The sequence below is a fragment of the Ornithodoros turicata genome, chromosome 8 (assembly GCF_037126465.1).
Source record: "Ornithodoros turicata isolate Travis chromosome 8, ASM3712646v1, whole genome shotgun sequence".
In the NCBI taxonomy this organism is placed as follows: Eukaryota; Metazoa; Arthropoda; class Arachnida; order Ixodida; family Argasidae; genus Ornithodoros; species Ornithodoros turicata.
In genome coordinates this window covers 21,881,145-21,903,292 of record NC_088208.1, presented here as the reverse complement: position 1 = coordinate 21,903,292, position 22,148 = coordinate 21,881,145, and the positions used below count along the sequence as shown (strand labels likewise).

Here is a 22,148-nt window from a genome sequence, read left to right as displayed (position 1 = left end):
GGCGTACACTCTTAGAAACGATCTTCACCGCGTAGCACGTTCCTAGCCAACCATCACCTCGAATGATATCGTTATCTACCCTGATTTGTTGAAAACAAGAGGCGTACGCCTTTTCTATAACAATTGTGAACAGCATAAGTGTCACAAAAAGCTTACGCCTCTCGTTTTCAACAAATCAGATAACGATAGGTAGATAACGATATGTATATATATATATAACATATAACGATATATAACAGGGTAGATAACGATATCATTCGAGATGATGGTTGGCTAGGAGCGTGCTATACCGAGCCGATCCTGCCATTCCCGCTCCCCTACTCATTTTTAAGAGTGTACGCCCGTACGCCTGCGGTATCATTCACTCTTAAAAATGAACTTCACCACATAGCACGCTCCAAGCCAACCATCATTCCGAGTGACATTGTTCTCTCACATGAATTGTGGAAAACAGGAGGCGTACGCCTTTTTGTGACAATTAACATTTCTGCATCATAAGTGTCACAAAAAGGCGTACACCTCCCGTTTTCAACAAATCAAGGAAGGGAGCGATATCACCCGGGATCATGGTTGGCTAGGAGCGTGCTATGTGGTGAAGTTCATTTTTAAGAGTGTTCTGTGCAATGGTTGCCTTTGACTGTGCTATGTTGTGAAGTTCTGTTTCATGATCGTACGTCATCCTTTCAATAACGAATATCGCAGCATTATGCGCGGCTTCTCTGTTCATGATCGCATTATATAAATCACATTCAATGCCTTAAAGAAAAACAATGCTGCTCTAGAGAAAGAATATCAATTACGTTTCCTTTAGGCAAACGATGGCTCGCTAACGCAATTGTCCGTACACTCTCATAGATGCTGTCCCTGCCGAAATTCCGAACTCTTTACAATACTCCGGCCCTGGCGGAGCAGCTTATCCAATATAATACGTTCAAGACTCCGCGGTCTCATCCCATCACGGCAAAGTGCATTACCGCTTTCAGTCGATTTCCTAGACGTTGCTATTGGCGCGACACATTCGTTGGAAAAGGTTTTGCGTTACGTAAGACACTCCAATACGAGTAGGAGTAAACAGGATAATGCCGCCAAGTGAAAGGGAGAATTGCGTTTGCCCTAGAGAGCACATTCGACACAAAAGAATGTGATATAGGTAGTTTTTCCAGCAGAAGTGATAGTGTATACTTGACCGACTGGAGGAACAACACAGGGGTTCTATGCAGTGGCGCAGTAAAAGAAGCTTAATCAATAATAAACCTAGGGTCCTATTCTCGTCAAAGTAATCGACCTCGATGACTTTGTGCCTCGCCCGTCATTGGTCGTCACGAGGAATAGGCGTGAAGAGGTGGTGGTGGTGGTGGTGGTGAAAGGGCTTGCCGTTGTCGGCCTCACAGAGGTGGGCAACGTCACGACTGACGCCCTGGGGGAATGTGCGTCCGACTTCAATGTGCCGACTTCTGAGGGAACTGTGCCGACATATGTCTGAAAGCGTCTGAGGAAAACCCGGGAAAAGCCCCAGAGAGCACAGCCGGCACCGGGACTCGAACGCGCGGGTACCTCCCAGTCTCAGCGTGACATGGCGGGAAAGAGCAGAAATTAATGTCACGTGCCCTCAACCAATAGTAGAGCTCTTGATCCTGCAATCTTCGTGATAAAGTGGATAAACCGTGGATTGCCACGCTCCTAGCCAACCACCATTTCGAATGATATCATTCTGCGTCATGATTCGTATAAAAAAGGGCGAGGAGCCTATCTGGGACATGCATAATGCGTCCCAGATAGGCGCTTCCTCCCACTTTCAGCAAATAAGGAGACAGAATGATATCACTCGGAATGATAGTTGGCTGAACTCTTGAAAATGAAAGGATGTGTTTTAAGAGTGTAGGAGCGTGCTATGTGGTGAAGTTTTGTTTTAACAGTATAGCTGCAAAAGCGCTGCATGTAAAGCTGGATGGAAAACGGTGTACGGCAGTAGTTTTTCCAAGTAGTTTTTTAGTAGTCAGCGTCCAAGACGCACAAGCACAATGAAATTTTTCGTGTACTTCATTGTGCTTCTTAGCTGTAGAAAGGAAAGGTAGCCGAAGCTTCATGGTTCATCGTGAAGAATATATGTTTATAAATTGGTCGTGCCGTCCAAGCTGCGTGCGGAACTACATACGCCGTTGGAGATAGGGAGACCCAATAGCGCGCCAGGAGAAATACTGCAGCTCCACCGTGCGCCATCACTAGTGGAGCGCACTTTCTACTGCAGCGTAGTGTCCTGCGGCCAGTCTCAACAGCTAATACGGAAGCAGTGTGAGTATAATGTGTTTTAGCACGACCTACTAGATTATAACGACCATGTCACAATCAGAAAACCCTATGAGGAGCCTGCCGCACGACCCGCCAGGGGCGCTACTGATCGGCACAACACGATTGGACGATGGAAATTTGAATTCTGAACGCGCAGAAGCGTGTGTACGACTACCGTAGCAGACGACAGCGATAGCCCCTATGAAAACGCGTAGAATGATGATGATAATCAACCTCAGAATGAAACATCTGTGGAATATCCACCGCTTGTACAGAAATACTAAGGCAAGCTGAAGTACAAAGTGTCGTAGAAGTTGAGGAAGCAATAACTGGGACGATCAGAAGCGCCACCGCTACCTTCCAAAAATGCGGCGCATAGAAGGGGTGCGCCTGACATGGTCGTTATAATCTAGTAGGTCGTGGTTTTAGTCAGTGACACCGTAAGCCATACACTTGGCCCCGCCCCCACACAAGAATCGCTCCGCGCGCGCGAATGTAGTGCGGCACGGCCAAGTGGGGGACTGGGGGGGGGGGAGAGCAAGCACTACATCGCGAAGCGGGGGCGTCGTGCAAAGGCTGGTAGCCAATCGCAGGAGCCTTCCACGGATGAGTGGGCGGTCCCAATTGTAGGACTTAAGTTGTCACTGACTATACAGTATCTGGCACAGGGAGAGAGCCTAACCTCTCTGCGTCCAGGCGTCCTATCTGCGGCGCAGTAATATTTTCAGAACAGACGGACTAGATTTATTTTCCTTCTCAAGCTGAACACGACTATAGGACGAAACGGCCGTCCGTAGCTGGAGTGGCAGGATCAACTTATAAACATGTTCTTGAAAGAACTGATGTTCTGAGGCTAGAACAACATAGAAGGGACCAATACATATAAAATCTCAATTTGCCTAAGAAATTAACGATGATGTCGTTCTAGCCTCAGAACATCAGTTCTTTCATGTTCATCACTTGCCGCCTGCGTAGATCTCGTCGTATGAATGTGTGTGTGAGTGAGCAAAACTGTAAGAGTGAAAGGACTTCAGATGACGCATCCTGGAAGTCGCTGAGAAGGCGTGTTTGCTTAGCTCGATTGATAGAGCCCTGGACCGGCAATCCAGAAGATGTGGGTTCGAGTCCTACAGCTGGCTAACCTTTTCAGTGACTTTCATCTTTCATCATGTTCTTCTTTCCTAATATACTTGCATATCTTGATAACATGCCAGCTAATATACTATGCCTTCTCCTTATGCAGCTTCTGGTTACTGCTGGCATCGAAAGGGGCACTAAAGTGCAAAAATTTCTCCTGATCGCAGAATAAAAGATGTCGTTACCTTGAAATAAAAGGAACGGGATTCATCGGTCATGTCATTCGTTTTTTTTTTCGGTCGTACATGACGAACGACGCAACGGCCGAAAGCCGTTTCTTTTGTGTTGGTGTCAAGGTAACGATATATTTCATTTCGCGAGGAGAATTTTTTGAAACTTTAGTTCCCCTTTAACCGCCACAGTCGCATTGCAGCAAACAATTAAAACCATTTCACAAACAGATCTCAACCACGGATTTAGTACCATTTCAAAAATAGTTTGGCAAAAAAATAAAGCGAAAAAGGTAAAGCCCAGCCACCACGCACCAAAAATAGAGAGAGAGCTTCACCGCATAGCACGCTCCTAGCCCAACCTTCATCCTGAATGACAGCGTTCTCTTCCTTGGTTTCATGAAAACGGGAGGCGTACGGCTTTTTTATACCAACTATGTACTGCTTAATTATGTACTGTAATTACGTACTGGTACAAAAAAGGCGTACGCCCCTCTTTTTCAACAGATCAGGAGCGAGAGAGACGTCGTTCGGGATGATGGCTGGGCTAGGACCGTGCTGTGGGGTGAAGTTAATTTTTAGGAGTGCACACCGAGAACCAGCCTTTAGCTCGAATGACATCTTTTCCAAAATAGCAACATATATGCTCGGCTTGTTGGTAGTTAGAAACGAGTGCGACGACGACAGGAGAGAACACGACACGGAAGACGCAAAGGAATATGTGCTATAGTTCAGTCTTGTTTGAATGCACGAGATGCGCGGTCTGTATAAGTGCACTCTTAAAAAATGAGGTGGTGCACTCTTAGAGATGAACTTCACCGCATAGCACGCTCCTAGCCAACCATCATCGCGAATGATATCTTCCCTGATTTGTTGAAAACGAGAGGCGTACGCCTTTTTTGGAACAATTATGTGCACCATAAGTGTCACAAAAAGGGCGTACGCCTGGCCTGGCTGACATTTCCTTTTTTCCTTCACTCTATTAAACATATCCACCTCTCCCCCTTGCGTACGCCTCCCGCAGGGCAGATAACGATATCATTCCAGATGATGGTTGACTAGGAGCGTGCTATGCGGTGAAGTTCATTTCTAAGAGTGTGGGCGTTGCGTGGGAATTAAACGTCAGATGGAAGTGAGTGCGTGTCGTGTTGTCCTGCACTCTAAAAACGGCGCTTCACGCAGCAAAGCACGCTCCTATCCAACCATCACCGCAAACGACTACGTTCTCTCCCTTGTCATGAAAACGGAGGGTGTACGTCAGTTTTGCGCAATTATGAACCGCATAATACCACAAAAAGGGCGTACGCCCCCCGTTTTCAGCAAATCGAGGGCTAGAACGATGTCGCTCGGGATGACGGTTGGCTAGGAGGCGTGCAATGTGGTGAAGATCATTTTTAAGAGTGTGTCTTCATTGCGCTCGTTTATCATGCATGAGACATCGTTCTCTAACCTCGTTTACCGAAAACGCGTGGCGTAAGCGTCTTTTTGTGGCACCTTGTAGTCACGTTTAGTGTCACGCAGAGGCGTGCGCCCCACGCTTCTCTCAAATCAGTAGTAATAGTCATCCTGCGAACTAGTTGGATATCAGCGTGGTAAGTGGCGAAGTTCTCCAGAAGGCAGGTCTTGCTCAACGACCCATCTAACGCTATGCTCTCCCCGACGAACTCATGCACCCTCTACGCATCTACACCCTTGATCCTCTATTCTTTCTTCTTTTTTTTTTTTTGCTATAGTCGTGCTACTTGTGTGTGGCAAACAACGGCAAGCCGATGCTGCCATTACCCCCTCCCCTCCCGTCTCACATTCTATACACCCATACGTACCGACAACAACAACTTTATTTAAATGATGATGATTGGGGAATGTCCTCCTCAGGGGCGATACCCTACCACATTGGTTGCGGTAATGTGGTGCTATGGAATATTGAGTCGCCTCGCAGTCAGGAGCGCCGCCAAGATTTTTTCCAAGGGGCAGGGCACGTTGGGGGGTCGTGGTGTCAACCGCGCTAGCAACTATACATTGTCCCTGCTCAGCAGCCCATGCATGACGTGACGGCGCCCATGCTCACACGGAACCATTCATAACCACAACACGTACCTACACTCTTAAAAAATAAACTTCACCGTAGAACTTCACGTCCTCGCCACAAATTTGTTGAAAACGGGAGGCGGAGCCTGTTTTGTACCACTATGCCGTACATAATGGTACGGCGAGACTGAGAAATGACACGGGTTCGAATCCTGTCACCGGTTGTGCTGTCTGAGGTTTTTCCTGGGGTTTCCCGAAGACTTTCCAGACGAATGACGGCACAGTTCCCCCTGAAGTCGGCCCAGGACGCATACTAACCCCCCTGTCCCCCACTCATTCCTGCTGTCCTCTCTCCATGTGTCCACATCTGTGCGCCGCACATAGCCACAGTTGCTTCGCGGTGCTAACAAGGAATTTAAAAAAGATATCGTTGTCACTCCCCATTTATGGAAAGCGCGGTGCGCACGCCTTTTTGTGACAATTAACGTTCCGTTTTAAAAGTGTGAAGTGGTACAGGCTTTTTTTTTTACAGCTGAAGAAATGTATAGACTGCAACATGAAAGCTTGCGCAGAATAAAGAAAGTTGGAGGTAGAAAGATTCATTGCTTCATATTCATTGTGCAGTGTATACACGGAGCTAACGAATTTGATTTGCGTTGTACGTGATCATAGGATTCTGTTCATTAACTAGATCTGCATGAAAGTGCAGAAAAAACAAATAAATGTAAAGAGGAGCAATAGTCTCCACTTATTTTCCGCGTTTTACGTGTTTGCGGAGGCAGTCGTATTTTTGAAATCGATTTGCTCGGGCTTTGTGCGCTGGCCAATTTACAGTTTTTGATATAGAATCCTTCCTAGGCCCATTTCGCCCTCCGTTTGTATCAAAGCTTATCGAGAAGTTTTGGCAGTCTCGTCCCCAGTGATTAACATTTAAAGTGACCTCTCGCGCGTTTGAGGGTGCCGAAAGTTCCAGAAAAGACGAGCAATTTTCCGGGAAAAAAAGGGGGTCGCTCGGTAAAATATGAAAACTGATCAGCTCTCCAGACGAATGATAGAAATGCTAATTCAAAGTGTCTTTGAACGAATATACTGCATTGAAAAAGGCGAAAGTTTGAAATTGAGTACTCTTGGGCATTCAATGTGCACTCAGTGATAGGAGTGCGCGAAAATAGAGCAGCTTGTAAAAAAATAAAAAAAAAAAGTAAAAGAAAAGAACGAAAGAACTTCGGAAATAAAGGCTGAAAAAGGTGGAGCTTCCGCTTCGACGATTGAACGGAATGAGGGAGAGATTGGCATCCTTATACTCATCGTTTCTTTCCTTCCTTTTTTTCTCTCTCTCTCTCTTTCCTTTTATTTTTATTTTCGTTGCGTGCTTCTCGAGCGATGCCGACGTATGCTTTAAAATATAAACTGCATCCAATACGAAGTTTGAACGGAAGCACCGCGGGCGTATTTGAAGCTAAGCTAAGGCAACAACCTCCAATCAGTGTACTGGGTGCGCAATATTCGACGTGTATATAGAGTTACCGTTTCGGGGCGAAGAAGTACGTCTAAAAAGGGAATGGGGCGTCGATCGTGTCCGCAAGTAAGTGCACGTAATTGTATCTGCGAGGGTTCTCGCATAACTGACGTTACGGAGCAAATGGAGGTCGCACTACTTCCCGTCTATAAGGGACGGAGATTTGTTAATACTACACTCTAAAAACTGAACTTCACCGCATAGCACGCTCTGCGCCAACCATTGCCACGAATGATAGGGTTATCGCTTCTGATTCGAAGAGAGAAGGGGGCGTACGCCTTTTTGTGTCAATTTGGATATATGATAATTGACACAAAAAGGTGTACACCTCACTCTCTCTTCAAATCAGAAGCGATAACCCTATCATTCGTGGCAATGGTTGGCACAGAGCGTGCTATGCGGTGAAGTTCAGTTTTTAGAGTGTACACTCTTAAAAATGAACTTCACCGCATAGCACGCTCCTAGTCAACCATAATCTCGAATGATATCGTTGTCTGCCCCGGTTTGTGGAAAACGGTAGGCGTACGCCTTTTTTGTGACAATTATGAACAGCATAAGTGTCACAAAAAAGGCGTACGCCTCCCGCTTTCAACAAATCAGGGCAGATAACGATATCATTCGAGATTATGGTTGGCTAGGAGCGTGCTATGCGGTGAAGTTCTTTTGTAAGAGAGTACCGTAGACTCTTAAAACAGAAGCCCAGTGAGCCCAAATATCCACTTTAATTAATTAATTAATTAAAACAGAACTAGCACGCGGAAGGCCAACCGTTCTACATAATGGTACCTTTGTCACTCTTGATTTGTGGAACGCACGAGGCGTATGCCTTTTTGTGACAATTAACGTAACTGCACAAGTATCACAAAAAGGCGTAAGACCTGGAGGTCGCTTCTCGGCAGGTAACGGATGTAGCTCTTTTTCTGTACGTTTGAAAGATCTGAAATCCTGGCGCGCGCGCGTTGTTGCGCTCGCCTCATGCCGCGTGGTACACTCTCGGGTTTCGCCTTTTTTTTTTTTAACTGCATAAGTGTTCAACAAGGCAGAACCTATTTTGTATCATTATGCACGTGATGATACGCGCATAATAGTTACAAAATAGGCTCCGCCTCCCGTTTTCAACAAATCAGGGGCAAAGACGTTGTCATTCGGGATGATGGTTGCTAGGAGCGTGCTATGTGGTGAAACTCATCTTGAAGAGTGTACTTTTGTGACACTTACGCCGTTATGTTAATTGTCACAAAAAGGCGTATGCTGTGCCCTCTCCACAACTCAGGAGCGATAATGGTATCATTCAGCGCGCTACAAACACAGAAATTCACAGTGAAGACAATAACAATTGCACAGGATGATACTGTTATCACTCCTGATTTGTGGAAAGCACGTGGCGTACGCCTTTTTGTGACGCTTAGCATAACTGCATAAGTCTCACACTCTTAAAACAGATGGTGGTGGTGGCGGTGTTAGCGAAAGGCGTTGAACAAAACTCGGCCGCATAACTCTCTCCTAACCAATGATAATCTCGAATGGCATCTGTCTCTCCCCTGACCTGTTGAAAACGAGAGGCGTACCCCTTTTTTGTGACACCGGTGCACTTCGTTTTTGCGAGGACACGGCCCCAGTCTCGCACAAAATTGCCCCAATTCTTTCACAAAACGGGCCCGTCGTCTCGGGAGCTACCTATTCACACTTCCCGGAATTAGGTTACGCCCAGCGCTATTCGACCGACCCGTGCTACAACTGTTTCCTATTATAGCAACAAGGAGGGGACCTCATTCACTTTCCAAAAGACCACTTCACGTTTCTCAGCTGTGAAAAGGGGATGTCACCGCGGAAATAGGAAAAGGAAAGGAAAGGAAAGGCTTTACAGGAAGCATTGAAAACAGAGCGCGCTGCAAGGGGCGTGTTTAACCTGCAAGATGTGCTTGGGATGCAACTGTCTCGCGTGTATACAGTATTCCTTTTTCGTCCTTCGTGTCTGTGGTTTACTTTTCTTATTCCTGGCTCTAGCATCACCAAAATGAATTGTTGTTGCGCTGTTTTATTTATTTATTTTCCCCCACTCGGTTCCATCTCAAAAGAGAATAAAGTAAAGTAATTTGAATAGATTTACACGTAAGGTGTGTCAGCCTCTCTTAAAGCAGAGGGTGCAACTACTTGCCGTAGCCGGCCACGCTAACGCGGATCGTGCGTCCTGGGTCGGCTTCACGGGGAACTGTGCCGATATTTGTCTTAACTCGTCTGTGGGAAAATTTAGGGAATAAAGCACCCAGACAGCAAAGCCGGCGCACAGGTTTGAACCCGGGTCACGTAACATGCTGATGGCCAACCGTTGCACAGGATGATACCGTTGTCACCCGCGATTTGTGGAAATTGCTGGGCGTACGCTTTTTTTTTTTGGACAAATAAGATATCTGCGTAAGTGTCACTAAAAGCCGTGCACCTCCTGTTTTCAAGAAATTAGTGAACAACATGACACCATTCTCTCCCCTGACTTGCTGAAACCAGGAGGAGTAAGCCTTTTTTGTGGCAATGCAAGGTTCGACGACATTCTCACTTGCGCCGGTCATCTACAGTGTTATCGCTGCATACGACTTTGCAGAAACAAAGGGTCACAACATCATCATTCAGTGGATCCCAGGAGGCTGCTCGAAGTACTCTCCATAAAAGGACCACTCATAAAATCTACTTCACGCAATCCGATGCAAAGTACTTCCTCGCCTCCTTACGTAATCGCCTCTCTAAAACCATCTTGACAGGCGACGTCTTGAATCACTCGTTCCTCGCCATAATCGACACCAACTGCACCTACAGCCTCCCATCCAAAATGCCGAGGCCGTTAGAGTCCGTCATTCATCGCCTGCGACTCAACGTCCCGTTCGCAGCAGCATTCCTTTATAAGATAGGTGTCGTTGGATCGCTGAACTGTTCAACTTGCGGAACTGTGGAGAACACGGAGAACGTGCTGGTCACCTGCCGACACTTCGACTCTGAAGAACGTCCTTGCTAAACTTGACAACCGACCTCTTATAGTGTGTGAAGGTAATGGGGAGTTGGCCAAAGCAGCACCGACAACCTGCGCTGTGTGCCTTGGCGAACTATACCTCATGGATATACGCGCTTAAATAATTTTTTAAATCATTCATGTGCTTTCACACATCCAGCGTCATGGAAGAGCTGGTCGCACCGCACCAGTGCGACCTACGTTTCCATTTTTTTCTTTCTATTTCTATTCTATTCTATGTAACACTTGTGCAGTTATGTTAATTGTCACAAAAGGTTAAAAAAAGTTATTCTGTAGTAACACTGTTAAAACAGAACTTTACCACATGGTATCACCGAATGGTATCATTCTGTCTCCTGTTTTCTTGAAAACAGGCGTATACGCGCCTATCTGGGACATGCATAGTAAGTCCCAGATAGGCGCCTCGTCCCAATTTCAACAAATCAGGACGCAGAATGACGTATCATTCAGAATTGTGGTTGGCTATCGCTGTACACTCTTAAAAATGATGGTGATGGTGGTGGTGGTGGTGGTGGTGGTGATGGTGAAAATGGCTCGCCGCTCTTAAAAATGAACTGCACCGCATAGCACGCTCCTAGCCAACCATAATCTCGAATGATATCGTTATCTGCCCTGATTTGTTAAAAACGGAAGGCGTACGCCTTTTTGTGACAATTATGAACTGCATAAGGAAGAATTTCGCCCGGTTTTCGCGCCATGCGGTTCACGCTTGATTCAATCGCAAGACACTCCAAAAACGGGACTTCCCCACACAACAAGCTGAAGGCAACCCGTTATCACTCTGGGTGTGTGAAAAGCGTGAGGCGTAAGCCTTTTTGTGACAATTTACACGGTTAAAAATGAACTTCACCGCATAACACGCTCCTAGCCAACCATCAACTCTAATGGTATCGTTATCTGCACCGATTTGTCGAAAGAGGGATGTTGGTTGGCTAAGAGCGTGCTTGAAGTTCAATCTAGCGTCTGCCCCATTGGTGACACTCGAAAATTTAAAAAAAAAAATTCTTTCCTTCCGCGTATGAAACAACATTAAGGATATAACGTAAACCTCCCGAAGGAAAGTTCTAAAGATGGACGACTTCCCTAATCGGGAGGATATACGCGTAAGCAACCTTTTTTTTTCCTTTTCTTTTGAAACAACAAAAACTTACGTATACTACTTTTTGAAAGAGGAACAGTGGCGCCCCTTCCGTTATTGGATAGTTAAAGAGAATACCAATGGACGAAAGAGAGAGAGAGAGTGAGAGAGAAGAAGAAAACGGTGAGGATGAAAGGAAGGTTGCATCTGAAGGCGGCGCCACGGAACCCTGCGCTCTTGGTTGATACTCGACAGTTTACCGCGGGAGACGGATATCTTCCGACGTGCGCAGGTTGTTGCTGCTCTGCTTTGAGGTGCTTCTTTCGCATTGACCTCCATAGGAAAGGAGACTAGAGTTTGGGATACTTCGTGTGTGCTGCGTAATCCGGTGCGGCTTATAGTGTGCGAAGGCTCAAGTTTCTGCCGTTGGTGAGTTTTTGAGTGCCTTTTGTGTCGATCGCGTAAAACGGGTGTTTTAGAATGCATGCAATCGATGGTCGCAAAACGGGTGTAAAGTTAGCGTTCGCTTGTGTGATGTCGTGCTCATACAACGACAACAACAATAAATGATGGAGTGGAAGGTGTTACAGTGGGAAAGTAGCGTACAAATTATGCAAGTTTTAAATATTGGCACTCTTAGAAATGAATTTCACCGCATAGCACGCTCCTAGTCAGCCATAATCTCGAATGATATCGTTACCTGCCCCGATTTGTTGAAAACGGGAGGCGTACGCCTCTTTTTGTACAGTCATGTACTGCATATAGGTGGTATAAAAAAGGCGTAAGCCTTCCGTGTATTTTGTGATATATTAGGTTGGTTTAGTGATATCTTAGGTTAATTTAGGGATATTTAAGGTTAGTTTAGTGTTTATGACATTTTTATGTTAGTCTAGTGATTTTAGGTTAGTTTTACGCGGCTTTAGCAGTTTTCCTCGTCCCTACAAAACCCATTTCGGCTGTCAGTAGTTTCGGTTTGTTTATAACAGTTTAGGTTAGTTTAGTGTGACCCTGGCAGTTTGTCTCGCCTCCCTAAAACTCAATTCGAGAGTGAGGTGAAGTCGACTTGCGGAATGGTGACGCCAACCAAAACAACGCCGAACTTTGAATACGGTTTTGTAATGACATTAAATGCCGCGATGGTGATTATGCCCACTCATTGTAGAAAAATGTATGTGATGCAGCTTTGAAACAAATACGCGTACTGGTCGAAAATCAATTCAACGTTTTGAGCTTCAATAATATTAAGTTGCGTGTAGATGAGTTTTAATACGTTTTAATAACGTGGTCAATTAACCGACTTGCCAATTCTCAAAACAATTTTGTCTTCTTCTGGCGCAGCCGTGCGTCCTTTGGTTTTGTCGGGCAACTCGACTGTGTCCTTCGTGAAAAAAATACTCGTTTTATTGTGTATCACGATGATTGTATGCGAAGTAAAATTGTTACTCCACGCACACGATGGCTGCGAGAGTAGACATTTCATGGGCGAATCAGTTGGGGGGGGGGGAACTCAGTATTATAGATCGGATTTTAAAGCACTGATAAAACACGTTTTCGGCGCCTAGAAATGCTCTAAAAGAGGCACAAAAAGGCACGAATTTTCTCGGAATATGCACGATCAATATTGCACTACCAGCACTGCGAGCCATGCAGTCAGCATTCTCAAATAAGCGAGCAAAAGGACGCTAACAGCGCAAGATGAGAGCTGTTCGTGTCTTTTTGCTCGCCTTTCGACATGTCGTCTTACACTCTTAGAAATGAACTTCAAAGCATAGCACGCTCCTAGCCAACCATCATCCCGAATGATATCGTTATCTGCTCTGATTTGTTGAAAACGGGAGGCGTACGCCTTTTTTGTGACAATTATGAACAGCATAAGTGTCACAAAAAAGGCGTACGCCTCCTGTTTTCAACAAATCAGGTCAGATAACGATATCATTCGAGATGATGGTTGGTTAAAAGCGTGCTATGCGGTGAAGTTCGTTTTTAAGAGTGTACCAACTAGCTCACCTCTTCACGTTAAGTCCGTCAGCATTGGTTGCCTTACCGTGTATTCACATGAGCGACATCCTCACGGAATATTCTAGTGGAAGAAAAAGCGAAAACACTTCTCACGGAGCCGAAGTTTCGTCCCGTGTTATGTTGAACATTCAAACGGTGCCGGAATATCCGGAGTGGCGTACTGCGCATTTAGCAGACGACACTTAGCAGACGACACCGTCAGCGTGTTTTCCTGTCGTCTGCTACGGTATATCTTGCGGCTGTGTAGCAGGATACTCCCCACGGTTAGCAGTGTACGTGAAGACACGACTTTGAGCGCTCGTGCTCACGTGACAGCAGAAAGCTATGACGCTTCCCGCATCTTCCGCTTCTGGGGGAATGTCGCTCGTGTAAATACACAGTAAAACTTCCGAACTCGTTCCTCGGTTTCACCGGAAAGATTCCGCACAGCCAGCGAGAGAGAGAAATGGAAGAAAAATATTATGGAGATTTTGTCGTCCACAAAACTGCTCTGATTGCATGGCAATCTTCATTTTGTAATGACTCCAAGCACCGTGCAGGCGCCTTCTTATTGAAAGCGTCAAGACAGTAGAAAGCAAGCATCGTTTCAACGTGTTCCGGCGTGAAATTCTGTCGCTTGTCACTACGGATTGTTCTACATGCCGAGAAAGACCTCACGACGTCGACCCGGTTTGATAGTGCGTGCCTGTACACTGTTAAAACAGAACTTCACCACATAACACGCTCCTAACCAACCATCATACCAAATGATATCATTCTGTGTCATGATTTGTTCAAAACAGGGGGGAAGCGCCTATCTGGGACAAGATAATCTGTCCCAGATAGGCGCCTCCTCTCATTTTCAACAAATCAATGCACAGAATGATATCATTCGGAATGATGGTTGGTTAGGAGCGTGCTATGTGGTGAAGTTCTGTTTTAACAGTGTACGCTCTTAGAAATGAACTTCACCGCATAGCACTCTCCTAGCCAACTAACATCTCGAATGATATCGTTATCTGCCCTGATTTGTTGAAAACGAGAGGCGTACGCCTTTTTGTGACAATGAACAGCATAAGTGTCACAAAAAGGTGTACGCCTCCCGCATTCAACAAATCAGGGCAGATAATGATATCATTCGAGATGATGGTTGGCTAGGAGCGTGCTATGCGGTGAAGTTCATTTTTAAGAGTGTAGGAACACGGGTACTCGCGAGGGATATCGTTGGGAACACAAGGAGCGTCACTACGAGAGCTAAAGTAACTAATTATAAATAATTGAGTTATTGTAAGTAATTACTTTTCGTGTAACCAATTACTGTAACCCACTACTTCTTGAAACGTGTATTTGTAACTGTAATTTAATTACTACATTTTTCGAGTAACTTGTACTCCGAGGAAAGTTACTTCTTCAATCGAATTTGCATGCGAGTGTTAGGTCTTGGGGTGGAACGTTACAGAGTGATTCCAATGAGTACTTACAAAACAAAAATGTCCTGCTGTTAAGGACAAATTCATCAGCATTACCAGCTTCACTACCAAGCGAGTGAGTATGTGGGTTGTTTCAGAAGTTTGTTTTCAACAAATACTACGTTTGATACACTGTGTTCCAAAGTTTTACATGTGGTCACCTTGAACATAATTAACCGAAAGTCATTGAGAAGTAACTCAATTACGTTTCACGAGTAACTGTGACTAACTCAGGTACATCTAAGTCTAAGTTACTTTTCCTGTAACTTAGTTACTTTGAAAGTCATGCAGGTGTAAGTTAATTACACTTTGTGAGTAACTTATACAGCCCTGGTCAACACTAGGCACAGCTGCAATGGCAGACGGGGTCTTGCACCGGGAGCAAGGATGCAGACGAAAAAGAATTCACTTTCTGTCACCCCCCCCCGTCCCCTACTTCTTCTGCTGTCCTCTCTCCATCTGTCCACGTCTGTACGCCGCTCATAGCCACAGTTGCTTCGCGGCGCTAACACGCAATTAAAAAAAAACTTTCTGTCACAGGGGGAGACACTTGCATTCAGTGATGCAGCACGGCGAAGCGTGTCCTCGGCTGTTCCGAACATTTATTCGTTGCGAAAACTATGAAATAAACACGAAGCAGCAAGTAAACTACCCGTTTGGGCACTTATCAGCGCCCATTAAAAAAAAAAGGCACCAATACCCTGAAAAAAGGGGGAAAGGCAGTACGATTAGTGTACTAACGAGGCCGCTTTGGCCTGATTCGTGCTTAGAACGTTGAAAGGCAGCATTTGTACGTCTCCCGACGATAAGGCGTGTGCCTGAAAATCCGCTCTCTACTCACTATATAAAATGACATTAAGGAAAATGTCATTAAAGCTCTCTGTGTGGCACTGCAAGAATCACTTTGAAACTTAAGGCATGAAGCACTTAATGTAATCTTCGTACGAGCGCGGCTCGGTTATAGAGGATTCTTTCTGTGTTTTTTCTTTTTTTTTTGTCATCAGCAAAACAAAGTCGCGTTCGTTTATCATGTTTCTTTGTTTGTTTTTACAAGAATTACTCGTCAGGATTGCTGAGCAGTGCGCATTTATAATCACTCATTATAAAACGGAATTACTTCTCCCTCTCTTCACTGGCTTCCTTTCACTCACACTTGTTCTTCGCAAAAGCTGTCCGTCAACCAAAAATTAGCATACGCATATTCTCTAACTTCCTTCCCTATGTAAATTAATCCACGCAAAACTGCATCTTTTGTCCTTTTTCTCGCGTTTCGCGGGAACACCGTTTGCGGAAAACTTTCCCCTTCATTTCTTGCTTGTTCATCCTGAATTCTTCTTAACAGTCAGATAATCCCTGCGACTCGTGAGCACGATGGAAAGTATCTGTTCCGAGTTCCTTTGGTACGTCGTCGAGAAAAATAAAAAATAAAAGATGCCAGCGTGGCGTAATTGGTTAACGCACTGGACCGGCAATCGCAGAGGCGAATGGTTCGATTCCAGCCGGCTGTCTGGCTTTTTCGACGACTTCCGTATACTGTATATATATTTTTTTATTCTGTGTTAGCGCCGCGAAGCAACTGTTGCTATGAGCGACGTATAGACGTGGACAGATGGAGGGAGGACAGCGCAGGAAGGAGCGGGGAACAGGAGGGTTAGTACGCGTCCTGGGCAGACTTCAGGGGGAACTGTCTGGAAAGTGTCTTCGGAAACCCCAGGGAAAAGCACAGCCGGTGCCAGGATTCGAACCCACGACCTCCCAGTCTTCAGCACGACATTTGCTACTACCAACAAGAGGGATGTCTTAACCTGCTCGGCCATGCCTCTGGTGCCATATATTCCAATTGTTCCGGTGAGGTCCAGGTCTCTTTACTGGAAGAAGTACTTATGGTGCAAGAATTTCTACTGGCGGTATGAAAGATCCCGTTACCTTGACATCAACACAAAAGGAACGGGATTCATCGGTTGCTTCGTCCGTGATTCATATGAGCGCGAAAGAAAACGCCAATTTGCGCTTTCCTTCTCCTTCTCATAGAAGTCCGAGAGTTCGGAGAGGCCTGCGATTGGTCTGTTCAAACAGTGCCCCACAAGGATTGGACAAATGGTTCGCAGAAACCAGCAAGAACTGGCTGCGCATTGCCGCACCTCTTGGGAAGGAGAGGGAGAAAGCGTAGATTGCTGTTTCTCTCGCTCATAAATCACGAACGACGCAATGGGTGGATACCGTTCCTTCTGCGTTGCTGTCAAGGTAACGCCGTCTTTCACTCTGCAAGAAGAAACTTTTGTGACTCTAGTGCCACCTTAACGAGACTCTAGCATGCTGCTAAACGCTGCGTCGTTCTTTCGTTGTTCTTCTTCGTTTCACCCTTCCCTTCGGTTTCCTTCATCGCCTCTTCCTTTCCTTTAATCTGATCATACACAGACGTACAACAGGCTATGCCCCAATGGTCATGTTTTGTCCCTTCAATGAGAACACATGTGACTCCGGTCACATGGGTCTGACCAGTAACACACGCGCAGACGCGGCTGCAAGACGCTCTGCCACTGGACGTCTTCCCCATTACAGTTTCGGTTTGCCGTCTTTCTATTCGTCGCCGGTGTGATGCCCGCGCCCAAGCGTTCAGATCTGAAGCTTCCTCCAACGGCGGTCACGTGCAGTCCATCGACCCCTCGGTTGCTTTCTTCATTCCGAGTCACTGCAGTCGTCACGAGGAATCACTGCACCACATCCGTCTCAACGTTGCCCGCATTCCATTGCTTTCATGTAAAATAAGCCAAAGTTTAGAGTGTATAGTGTGTACTATTGTCCATGAAACTCCTCCAAGATACTGAGCCATATTACTTCCACGGCGCAAAAAGGTATGGAAGACGGCTTTCGCTGTGGACACTCAATGAGTACTCAGTGCTCGCCACGTACTCAATTATGCAAGGAAGAGAAGGGTCCAGTCATTGAACACTCACTACATCCCAGTTCTCTTGGGGTGACCCATCTTCGAGTTTCGACAGAGCTGCGACGCAAATTGAGTACATCGATTGCATTGTCTCGGCGCTATCGGTCGGAAACAATTGGTCGGACAATGTCCCGCGGTGAACGGGATTACATCTCCATTTTTTTTTCTCCCATCATCATCATCAATTCGTCGGACAATTGAGGGTCGTAACCACTAGAAATGGAATACGCTATTCATAATGTGACGAGAGACAAGTACGGCCTAAGAACAGGTCCACTCTAAAGAGAGAGTGGTGAAGGCGAACCATAGCATACACGCTTAGAAATAAACTTCACCGCATAGCACGGTCCTTGCGAACCATCATTCCGAGTGACATCGTTCTCTTCTCTGATTTGTTGAAAACGGGAGCCGTACGCCTTTTTGTGACGCCTATGCAGAAATGTTAATTGTCACAAAAAGGCTTAGGCCTCCCGTTTTCAACAAATCAAGAGTGACAAGATATCAGTCTGTACAATGGTTGGCCTTCAGCGTGATATGTGGCCAAGCTTTGTTTTAAGTGTGTACGCTTCTCTCTCTCTCTCTTTTAATCTGCATAAGTGTTCCAAAAAGGGCGTACGCCTCCTGTTTTTATCCAATCAGAGGGCAGAACGGCGTCATTCGGAATGGTAACTGGCTAAGAGCGTGCTGTGTGGTGAAGTTCTGTTTTTAGAATGTGGGTGGGCCGTGGTGGTGATGGACCTGCTAGACGTAGTCGGTCCCGCTCCGGCGGACAACTATCGCAAGAAGCGCGGGGGCTGTGCGTCCTGGGCCGACTTCACCACACAACACTCTCCAAGCCAACCAACCCTCACGAATGGCATCATTGTCTCCCTGTACTCTAAAAACTGAACTTCACCGCATAGCACGCTCTGCGCAAACCATTGCCACGAATGATAGGGTCATCGCTTCTGATTCGAGGAGAGATGGAGGCGTACGCCTTTTTTGTGTCAATTATCATATAGCCAAATTGACACAAAAAGGCGTACGCCCCCTCTGTCTTCGAATCAGAAGCGATAAGTCTATCATTCGTGGCAATGGTTGGCTCAGAGTGTGTTATGCGGTGAAGTTTAGTTTCTAGACTGCGGATTGTTGTAAACGGGAGGCGTACGCCTTTTCAGTGACACTTGTGTAGTGGCGTTGATTGTCACAAAAAGGCGTACGACCCACTAGAGAGTTTTAATGTATGGTATACGCTATGGCCTTTGCGTACGTAAGGGAATGCGTTGGTGTTTCTGCGCACGCCCATAACAGAAAGAGAGCTTCGTGCATTGCGCAGAACCATCAACGCTATCCCTTACGCAGCAAAGGCCATAGCGTATACGATATACTAAAAGTGTCGGTGATATGTTCCCTTCTTTGAGTGTGGAACCGGCAATCGGGAAATACCGAAACTGAGTCAAGTATAGTCGAGACACAGTCAACACGAGAAACGTAAAAAAACGACATTTGCACGAAGCATTGCGTAAGCATTGCATTGAAGCACGTACGTTTGCACTGTCGTCTTTTGTGAATACGTCATACCGATCGCTTGCGTGGCTGACGCGTAAGAAATATCATGTAACGCTATGGCGTAACGGAGCATAGCGTGTCCGAGAGCATAAGGCCAGTAAGTCTGCAGAGCAATCGTCCAAGTCTATGCTTCCTCCACCAATCTCGTCCCAACGCTCTCAAACACGCTCGATCACCAAAGCGACGGCGCCGTCAATGTCGTCTGCGAGGCGTTCTTCAGCTGTTTCAGAACTGTCTACTCGTGCCTGCAAATTGCCTCACCAGTCAAAGTCATCAACTCAATAACGCAATTAACATCACGAAAGTCACCAGAATATATTCTACGCACAAGATCTCGCGAATCCCTCCGAAGAAAAAATCCGCTTCTTTTTTTTTTTTGTTGTTGTTGTTGTGTTCTTGAGCTTATTAGGTGTTTTCCGTGCTTGGGTCTTATTACACTCTAAAAACTGAGCTTCACCGCATAGCACGCTCTGCGCCAACCATTGCCACGAATGATAGGGTTATCGCTTCTGATTCGAAGAGAGAGGGGGCGTACGCTTTTTTGTGGCAATTTAGATATATGATAATTGACACAAAGAGGCGTACGCCTGCCTCTTGGTTGGCCACAGTTGGCTAACACGGAATCGAAAGAGAGAAAAAAGAAGAAACAAATCAAAACGTCGCGGAACGGCATCCACTATATACTCGTATATACGGTGGCCGCGCTGAGGACAATATCAGTTGCAACTATAGACCATCGAATGGTCCATCTTCCCACGAGGGCGTATACGTGCGATCTCGGCGTATCAGTAGATAGCTATATGGAGGACCATTTCTGGTCCGTTCATTAATCGAAGGGTACCGAATTGCACCCACGATGGCCGGACTGCGGTCATGTACGTAAATAACCGGAGCTGCCCACATGGGAACCATACGGGTCCATTCGTCTCATGAGAGTTGTCTGCGTGTCGTTGTGTGCTCTCTCTCTGTTGCTTTGCTTTCGTTCAACTTTATAACTATAGTATTAGCGACTCGCTCTTCCTGATCGCCTTTAGTGGTATAGTATTCGACGATGGGTGTCGCTATACCACCATGTCAGGTAAGGGAAGAGGGTTGGGCAAGGGCATCGCGCGGTCATATAGTGGCACGTGCTCCGGAACGAAAAGTGTGTACCCAAGCGGCACAATATACTGAAAGTCGAGTGCAAAAGGGGTGGACGGCATGTGTCTTATCAATGTGCTTTAGTTTCACGGGTATGTTCAAGGCCTTCCACCTACCCGTCCACCCCTATTGCACTCGACTTTCAGTACATTGTGCTGCCTGGGTATGGAGAGGACCAGAATCATCGCATGACGTGACACTGTCGCGAACACGTATAGCTTGTGTGACAGCTCCTGCAAAGCGTATGATGCGTTTGTTAGTTTATTCTTTATTTCCTAGTTATTTTTATTTATTTATTTTATTCTAATTTCATCTATTTTTCTTTTTCTTTGCGGAATAGCAAGCCGACGTCCCGTTTGGATCACCTACCTCCCCCTCCCTTTTTTTTTTTTTGTGTGTGTGTGTGGGAGCATCTTTCCTGCCGCATCGCAGGCAATCCCACTCTCCGGAGCCATCCGCGTTCGCTCATCTATAGGCGAGAAGTACTCAACAAAAAGCCATTTATTACGTACCAGTTACAAGAGAGAGAGCCCCAGCTCCTCTCGGCCTGGCCGATAGTCAGGAAAGAGCCTCGATGCCGTCGCTATAGCACGTCTTTTAAAGCTGACAGGAACGCCCCCGTCCGCATCGCGTGACAGGTTATCAGTGCAGCGTGTCACAAGATAAGGCACCCTTGTTATCACCACAGGTGTAATAAATATATCCCCCCCCCCCCCAGTGGTGGGGTGTACTTAAAATACCAAGTTCGCAAATACTACCTCAATTGATTTCTCAGTAATTGTACTTTAACACGAAAAACGGTTAGGAGCAACTAAGATTTATTTGAACAAGAACTTTCGTGCAAGAGACTGCACTTCTTCAGGTTACACAACTAAGTGCGACACAAGTATATATACCAGGAGAACAGATAGGAGAACAGATGTGTCGCACTTAGTTGTGTAACCTGAAGAAGTGCAGTCTCTGGCACGAACGTTCTTGTTCAAATAAATCTTAGTTGCTCCTAACCGTTTTTCATGTTACGTGTGTGATTCCCTCTTCGCGGGCTCCTTGACAGTGTTTATCTTTTTTTCCCCCTTTTCGACGCATTAATTGTACTTTACGTTAAGCACATTTAAAAGTGCGTACCTTGTACTTTTCTCTACTGATTTCCTGTAAAGTGTTCAAGTACCCAACGGGGATTCCAGACAAAAGTAGGAAAATACGGAAATGAATAACTTCTGTCTTGAAAGGGCATCTTTTTAGAAGAAAATCCATCGTTGAAGCTTGAAATCTGGGCAGTGTATTACAGCTTTCACGTTGTTCTACGGACTATATACTAGCTGGCACCATCACAGCACAGCTGATATGCAGTTAACAAGCAACAACAACAATTATATTCTGACGATAAAGTGGTTTTCCACTCTAGGTTTTCCACTAAAGATTTTCCACTCTAGGAGTGGAATGCTACCCCCTAGCTAGGGGGCCAAATATGAGTGAAATCGATGATGAGCGATGACGATGACGATGGTGAGAGATGACGATGATGATCGGAGTTGCGATGGCGATCCTGATCGTGATGCTGGAGGCAGTTATCAAGCAGGACTTCGTAGCACTTGTTAAAAACGCTTGGTAGTTTTGCTAAAAAATACATAGATACATACATGCATACCGACCCACAGATATACATGCATACATACACCCATACATGCATACATACATACATATACATACATGTGGGAATCAGTGAAACGCGAAGTGATACAAACTAATTTGGCCAGGTGCTTGATGACTTCAAAGTACTTTTGTCTAGAACATACTCTGTTA

General features: G+C 45.8%; 1 protein-coding gene across 1 annotated transcript in view; it reads left to right on the top strand.

Moving 5' to 3' along the window:
- Positions 1-11,536: 11,536 nt before the first annotated feature.
- Positions 11,537-22,148, top strand: part of LOC135366322 (parathyroid hormone/parathyroid hormone-related peptide receptor-like) — a gene marked incomplete at its 3' end in the record, with an annotated part of 34,018 nt that continues 23,406 nt past the window's right edge. Inside the window, exon 1 of the mRNA XM_064598994.1 lies at positions 11,537-11,672. The remainder of the gene's footprint in view (positions 11,673-22,148) is intronic.